Source organism: Orycteropus afer, unplaced genomic scaffold (genome assembly GCF_000298275.1).
Source record: "Orycteropus afer afer isolate SDZICR_OR568_19922 unplaced genomic scaffold, OryAfe1.0 scaffold00153, whole genome shotgun sequence".
In the NCBI taxonomy this organism is placed as follows: Eukaryota; Metazoa; Chordata; class Mammalia; order Tubulidentata; family Orycteropodidae; genus Orycteropus; species Orycteropus afer.
Genome location: NW_006921740.1, coordinates 5063989 through 5072418, shown reverse-complemented (window position 1 = coordinate 5072418; position 8430 = coordinate 5063989).

Genomic DNA, 8430 nt, shown 5'->3' with positions numbered 1-8430 from the left:
TTACTTTAGTACTGCATGGCATTCCATTGTGGGTATGCACCATAGACTGGTCATCTACTCTTCCATTGATGGGCAGATAGGTTGTTTCCCTCTTTTTGCTATTATAAATAGTGCTGCAATGAACATGGGTGTGCATATATCTGTTCCTGTCCTGGCTCTCACCTCTCTAGGATATATACCTAGTAATGGGATTGTCAGGTCAAAATGTATCTCCAATTCCAGCTTTCTAAGAAATCGCCATACTGCTTTCCAGTATCATATGGTTGTATCATATCACAGTCCCACCAGCAGTGTATGAGAGTCCCAATCTCTCCACAACCCCACCAGCATTTGTTATTTTCTGTCTCATTGAACCTTGCCATTAGTGCTGGGGTGAGATGGTTTCTTGTTTTGATTTGCATCCCTTTGATGGCCAATGATTGTGAGCATCTCTTCATGTATTTGCTGGCCACCACATGAATAATCTCCCTGGTGAAGTGTCTCCACGCCTTCTGCCCATTTTTCAATTGGACTGTTAATCCCTTTGCTGTTGAGGCATTGGAGTTTTCTATAATCTTAGAGATTAGTTTCTTGCCAGATATGTAATTATCAACAAGTATGAATTTGTTGCTGTCATTTTTGTTTTGTGCTTTTTCGTGGTGTTGATTTCTTTGTTCCACATAATTTTCTGTGCTGAGCTCTTTTGTTTATGAATCATGTTATCACTTCCTTCATTGCTATTGTTTTAGTATTTTCTAAATATTTTTGCTGGTCCTCTTTTATTTTGATTTGAAGGTTTATCATTTTTCTTTGAGGTTACCCTGTGATTTATAGTTTTCTTCCCAAGTTTAAAATAATCCATTCTATCTTGTAGTTGTTTTGACTTCCCTACCATTTAGAAGGTCTGTAACTACACAATTTTTTCCCTCTTTTTGATTTGTAGTTGTCCTCATTTGTCAATTGATGTCTCTGGTTCCCTGTTTATAATCTTGGAGGCTAATTTACTTTGGATACTTCCATAGATGGGTTGGTTTCTGGGCTATGTCCCCATGTGTGTTAATGGTCAGATGTTGTTTGCTTTTGTTGCTTCTTGTCCAAACGACTCCCTTTAGCATCTTTTGTAAGGTTGGTCTGGTTTTAACAAATTCCCTTAATTTCTGCTTATCTGGAAATCTCCTAATTTCACCATCATATTTGAAGGACAATTTTGCTGGGTACATAATTCTTGGTTGAAATTTTTCTTTCAGGGTTTTATATATACCACCCCATTGTCTTCTCAACTGTATGGTTTCTGTTGAGAAATCCAAGCTTAGTCTTATTGGTTGCCCCTTGCAGGTAACTTTTCGTTTTTCCTGTGCTACTTTCAGGATTCTTTCCTTGTCTTTGATTTTGGTGAGTTTGATGATGGTATGTCTTGGTGATTTTGTTTTGGATTCTATCCTGTTTGGGGTTTGCTGGACTCCTTGAATGGATATGTTCTCATCTTTCATCAGACCAGGAAAATTCTCTTCCAATAAATCTTGGACAATTTTCTCAGTGGTTTTATTTTTCTCTTCCCATTCTGGAATTCTGATTACACATAGGTTATTCCTTTTGATAGTATCCCACATGAATCTTAGGCTTTCTTCATTTTGTTTTTATTTTTTTTCTGATTGATCACTTGCTAAAGAAGTACTGAGGTATTTGCTTTCAATCTCACTAATTCTGTCTTCCATTGATTCAATTCTACTCCTTTGCTTGTTCAATGTGTTGTTTCTGAAAATGTAGTATTAATCTTCTGGATTTCTATGTTTAGATTTTGTATCATTTCTAATTTTTAATTTATTTTGTTATTTTGTTCTTGTTTGTTTTTTGAAATTGTTCTAAGGTTTTCTCTGTGTTTTCCTTGATCTCTCAATTCATTGAAGAAATACAATTCTTTTGAATTCTTTACCAGGGAGTTCCAATGCTATGTCTTTCTCAGGGATGTGTTTTGGGTCTGTATCCTGGTCTCTTGTTTCTCCTGCTTTATCTTGCTTCTTTGTGTGGACTGTGATGCTCTGTTGTCTCTGAGCCATTGTGACATTTTTTGTTTATATTTAATTGGTGATTGGATGTCAGAGTGACTTGCCTACGATTTTCTTTTCTTTTTGTCTGTATGCTATCTACATAAGCAGGGTATTGTGCTGTGCTCCTCTATTCACTAGTTGACAGCACTTATACACTCACCACCTGTCTCCTTTCCCATTGCCAGCCTCCCATATGTCCCTGCCATCCTCAGAAAACGGGGCCCAATCTTAGGTGTCTGGAATCTGAATGAGAATGCTGTCACTTTAAAATCCAAAATGGCCACCACTTGTAAAGATTCAAAATCACTTTAAATATCCAAAATGGCCATCATTTATAAACATTCAAAGTGGCTGTGTCCTCGGTCACTTTAAATATCCCAAATGGTCACTGCTTGTAAACATTCAAAATGGTTGCACCCCCCAGATGGCAGAAAGTCCACAGCTCAGGTTATTTCCCTCCTTGCTGTTTCCCTCCCTAGTCATAGGCAACCAGTGCAGTCATCCCTGAAGCTCTTGGTGACCAGGGCTGATCTTTAGGTCAAGTCTTAGGTCCCAAAACCACTTGGAAATATTCAGGATGTTGGTCCTGTCAGAGTACCTGACAGTCCACTGCTCTGACATCTCCGTACTCACTGTTTTTGTTCAGGTTTTTCCATTAGTTGGTGTCTAATCCACTTCTGTATACTTTCTTTCAAAGCTCAGGGCTCCAGGATTTATCTTCCGTATCTCTGTAAATTGATTTCTCTTTTCTTTGTTTAAGAGAGTCTGTGTAGCTTGTCTGCCTAGTCCTTCATCTTACCAGAAGTCCCCATTTGATTTCTTGACTGCTGCTTCCATGAGTGTTGATTGTGGATCCAAGTAAAATGAAATCTTTGACAACTTCAGTATTTTTTCCATTTATCATGCTGTTGCTTACTGGCCAAGTTGTGAGGATTTGGGTTTTCTTTATAACAACAGGAATAGAATGTTGCTGCTGCTGACCAGTTAGTTCTGACTCATAGTGACCCTATGCACAACAAAATGAAACACTGTCCAGTCCTGTGCAGTGTCATAATTGTTGCTATGCTTGAGCCCATCATTGGAGTCACTGTGTCAATCCATCCCATTGTGGGTCTTCCCCTTTTTCACTGACCCTCTACTTTACCAACCATGAAATCCTTCTCCAGGGACTGGTTCCTTCTGATAACATGACCAAAGTATGAGAGACAAAGTCTGGCCATTCTCACTTCTAAGAAGCATCTGGCTGTACCTCATCCAAGATAGATATGTTTGTTCGTCTGGCAGTCCACGGTATTTTCAATATTTTTTGCCAAGACCACAATTCAAATGCAATACTTCTTTTTCAGTCTTCCTTATTCATTGTCCAGCTTTCACATGATATTAAAAATACCATGGCTAGGGTGAGGTGCACCTTTGTTTCTAAAGTGACAAATCTTTGCTCTTTAACACTTTAAAGAGATCTTTTGCAGCTGATTCACCCAGTGATTTGTCATTTGATTTCTTGACTGCTACTTCCATGGGTGTTAACTGTGGATCTAACCAAGTAAAATGAAATCCTTGACAACTTCAATCTTTTCTCCATTTATTGTGATGTAGTTTGTTGGTCCAGTTGTGAGGGTTTTGTCTGTCTTTATATTAAGATGTAATCCATACTGAAAGCTGTAGTCTTTGATCTTCATCAGTCAGTACTTCAAGTCTCCTCACTTAGCAAGCAAGGATGTGTCATAGAATACAGGTAACAATTTACAACACATATTTTGGGGGGATATAATTCAATCTATAACATTCCACCCTGTGGGCCCCCAAACTTCATGTCCCCCCTACATGCAAAGAATACATTCACTCCATCACATTATCACAGAAGTCTTAAATCAACTACAAGTGCAAAATCTCATCTTCTAAAATATCTAAATAAAATATGAGAGAGGCATTAGGTGTATTCCATTCTAGCACTAAATTCCCCTTTATCTGTGAACCTATGAAATCCAGGTTACAAGTTACCTGTTTCCAAATGGTGGCACAAGCACAGGGTAGACATTTCCACTGCAAATGGGAGAAACTGGAGGGAGAGAAGGAATAACAAGGACTAAGCAAGTCCAAAACTCAGCAGAACAATTTACACTAGCTCTCAAGTCTAGAAAATAATCCTCTATTCTCTAAGACCATCTGGGCAATTGTTCCACCCTGCAGACTCTGAGTATTGGGCATACCATTTGGATTTTGGGTGCAGGGTCAGCTCTGGACTTCAGCTCTGCCTTCCAGGCCCATTGGGATGGCAACTCTGTTCTCTCAGTTTGGGGAGGCTCCATTCTCCCAGTCCATCTGAGTAGCTACTCCACTCCCTTGACCCTGGCAAGCCTTGTTCTTCTGCTCCTTGGGTATGCAGCTCTGCCTCCTCAGCTTTGGGCAGTGGTCTCATTCTCCTGGCAGTCACAAGTGGCAGCCCCACTCTGGAACTGAGCTGGTGAAGATCTATCTCTTCGAAACCCAGGAGGTCGTGACTCTACCCTCCAAAACCATTGCATCCCTGCTTCCAACGCTCTTTCAAACAGTTCTGCTGATTTCTGAGCTACTCCAGGGACAGTCCTTTTTTCTTCTTGGAGCACAACAGATACAGCTCCATTGGCCTGTTTCCTCCCTGCAGAATTCCAAGAGGCAGACAGTGTTCTTTCCTCTTGTTCTCTCTCTGTCCCTTTTAATCTAAGGCGATGCGTTTTTGGCTGTGAAGTTGGTTAGATGCATCAGTCAAAGGCCTGATCACTTTAACAGAAGACTGTGTCGCCATGTCCTTGATGAAAATTCTAACACACATGCCCTTAGTTTGTACAACAGAATTTTCCAAATCTTTAAGTTTTGTTTTCATCTTGTACAGTTCTTTTTTAAAAATCTCTTTCTACAAGGCCCCTTTAAGATCTTGCTTAGAAATTTCCTCAGCCAAATATCAAAGTCCATCACTTAAAAGTTCTGCCTTCCATCAATTATTTGAACATAATTTAGATTATGTTCTTTGTGACTATATAGAAGCATAGTCCTTCCTCCACCATTCAACCACATGTTCATCACTTCCTTTTAAAGCCTCACCAGAAGCACATTTCTGTGCTGGCTATGGACACATTTCTAGCAATATTCTGTTGCTGGCACCATATGTATTTTCTAAGGTGATAGAGAGATTCTCTATGGCTCTCCTTTCTTTCTAAGCCCTCACCAGAATTGCCTCTGATGTCCATAATTCTACCAACAGTCTCTTCAAGGCAATCTGTTGTTGTTGTTGTTATGTGCCATCGAGTCAGACCTGACTCATAGTGACCCCTCCTTGGGTTTCCAAAGCGGCATCACTACAGAAGTAGATTACCCAACCTTCCTTCCAAGGAGTGGCTGGTGGGTTTGAACCACCAGCCTTCTGGTTAGTAGTCAAGTGCCTTAGGCACTACGCTACCAGAGCTCCTTCAAGGCAATCTAAGCTTATACTATTAGGCACCTTAAAACTCTTCCAGCATCTACTCATTACCCAATTCCAAAAACACTTCACCAGTTTAGGTATCTGTTAGATTTAATAGCTGTGCACCCCACTTCTCAGTACCCAATTCTGTCTTAGTTATCTAGTGCTGCTATAACAGAAATACCACAAATGGGTGGCTTTAGCAAAGAGAAATTTATTTTCTCACGTTTAGGCAGCTAGAAATTCAAATTCAACTCACTCCATAACAAATATTATTGTAATTCTGTTCATTTTAGACATGATGCCAAGACATCAGTTCTCAAATATGTAACTTTCTCAAAGGCTCTCCTGAATTTCCATGCTTACTTTTATTTTCTCATCTCTGCCCATCTTGTAAGGTGTTCTTTGACTCAACTCACCTCTCTCTTCCTTTGCTGGGATTTGAGAGTATAGTATAGAATCTTCACTGATTTATCAACAAAGAAACAACTTTCTCCCCAATTGTTTGTTCTTTAGAGGTAGGAGCAGGCTTCCTCCACTGGTTCATCCACTCTCTAGGCCTTGATTTATCTTAAAACCAGTTGCCTTCAAGCTGACTCTAACTCACGGAGACTCTGTGTGAGCGGGCATAACTCTGCCCCACTGAGTTCTCAGTGGCTGATTTTTCAGAAGCAGATCACCAGGCCTTTCTTCTGAGGCACCTCTAGGCAGACTCCAACCTTAGCAGCTGCCAAGTTTGTACCACCCAGGGACTCTTGATTACTCATACCAGTTTCAGTAATGCCTTTGTTCAGAGTCCTTATAAGATTAACATAGTTAGTCTTTAACCTAAACGTTGTAGCTTGTATTATATTTTGTTTTTTAAAGTCAGGTGTTAGAATGCTAATTGCCTTTTCCCATAGAAACCATGTGATATATGGACATTAGGTTTCCAAGCTAGCCTATTTACCCATAGTATCACTAAAGTAGTAGGAAGGAGAGCCAGGGTCCTACTGCATTCCTGAATCCTCTTGATCTAAAGGAAGGCAGAGAAGGAATGATTCCAAATTCTTCTGTGTCTTTCCAGGAATCCTTTCCATATACCACCATATATGTTTATGTCCCAACCTCTTGTTCCCTTTCCTTTTATTAACATAAATATTAGATACTAAACACATAGTCCTGTATACTTCTGCTTTCTCTTAACAAGGTATCTTGGAGATTATTGCATATAAGTATAATGTAGACCTGACACGTTCTTTTTAATAGCTGTATGGATATAATAGGAGTCTTGCTGGTACAGTGGTTAAAGCAGTTGACTGCTAACTGAAATATCAGTGGTTTGAACCCGCCAGCTACGGCCTGGTAGAAAGATGCAGTTATGTGCTTCCATCAAGATCATCCTTGGAAACCCTATGGAACAGTTTTACTCTGTCCTATAGGGTTGCTTTAAGTTGGAATCAACTGGATGGTAGCAGTTATGGACATAACACAGGCATTACTGAGTGGCATAAATGGTTAAGTGCCTGACTGCGAGCCAAAAGGGGGTTTTTTGGACCAACCCAGAGGCACCTTGGAAGAAAAGCCTAGCAATATGCTTCTGAAAGGTCCCAACCTTGGAAATCTTATGGAGCAGTTCTAATCTGCACACATGGGGTCACCCTGAGTCAGAATCAATTCAGTGGCAACTAACAATGACAGCAACATAGATATAACATGGTTGACTTCTTTTAAAATTTAAAATAATTTATATGTATTAATTTTTTATTTGGTACAATTAAGATAAATTTAAATATTCCTCTTTTCATTGTGAAAGAAATAAATAATAAGCACAAAAGAAATATCAAGAAATGAAAAAAGTTTTCCACAATCCTGCTAAAACTATGTTGGTGCAGTTCTTTCAAGGTACAGTTCTTTCAAGGCAGTATCGTTAAAGTCTGGTGGACAGACAATTTGCATCAGAATCACCATAGGTACCTGTTAAATACACAGATTGCAGGACACCATCCCACATTTATTGAATCAGAATTTCTGGATATTGAGTCTTGTTGTTGTTGTTTAGTTGCCATCAAGTTGATTGCGACTCATGGGGACCCTATCTGTGCCGAGTAACTGTGTGCCATTAGGTTTTCAAGGCCATGATCTTTCAGAAGCAGATAGATAGCCAGGCCCATCTTCCCAGGTGCCTCTAAACCCACTGCAAACAAGTCGATTACAACAGAATAGAACTGCCTCACAGGGTTTCCAAGGCTATAAAACTTTACAGAAGTGGACTGCCTCATCTTTCTCCCATGGAGTGGATGGTGGGTTTGAACTGCTGACCTGGTTAGCAATCGAATGTTTTAGCCACTACACCACCAGAGCTCTTAAGGCACCTCTGGGTGTGTTTAAACCACTAACCTTTCAGTTAGTAGTAAAGCACTTATCTGTCTGTACCACCCAGAGATGCCAACGTTATATCCACAGAACTATTAAGAAGAACTTGACAAATCCATAGTGTACTCCTCCTTGAAGGGCATTTTCTTTGTCTTCTTTTAAAAAATATATTTAAACTACAGTTTATATGTGATTTTGTGCTCCCACTTTTCCCTTTTTAAAAAAAAAAAACCTATCATTTTATCATAACTGTTGCCTGCACATACTTCATGGAATGACCATTTCTTTTACTTACCTGTTCATCAGTTGTTGGACATTTAGGAACCTTACATTGTATGCATTTTTATAAATACCACTGCAACAGGTAAGTTTGTTGCACATAGCTTTTTTCCGTATTTTGTACTACTTCCTAAGAATAAAGTTACTTACGTGGATAAACTAGGTTAAAAGTAATGAATATATTTCTGGCTTATAATACAAATTGCCTTCCAAACTATATTAATTTACATTTCCATTACCAATGCATTAGCCTTAGCTGCCTCAATTTGAATTTGTTAATTTAATAAGTGAAATATTAAATCTCATTTTGTTTTTTCTTTCTTTGCTTAT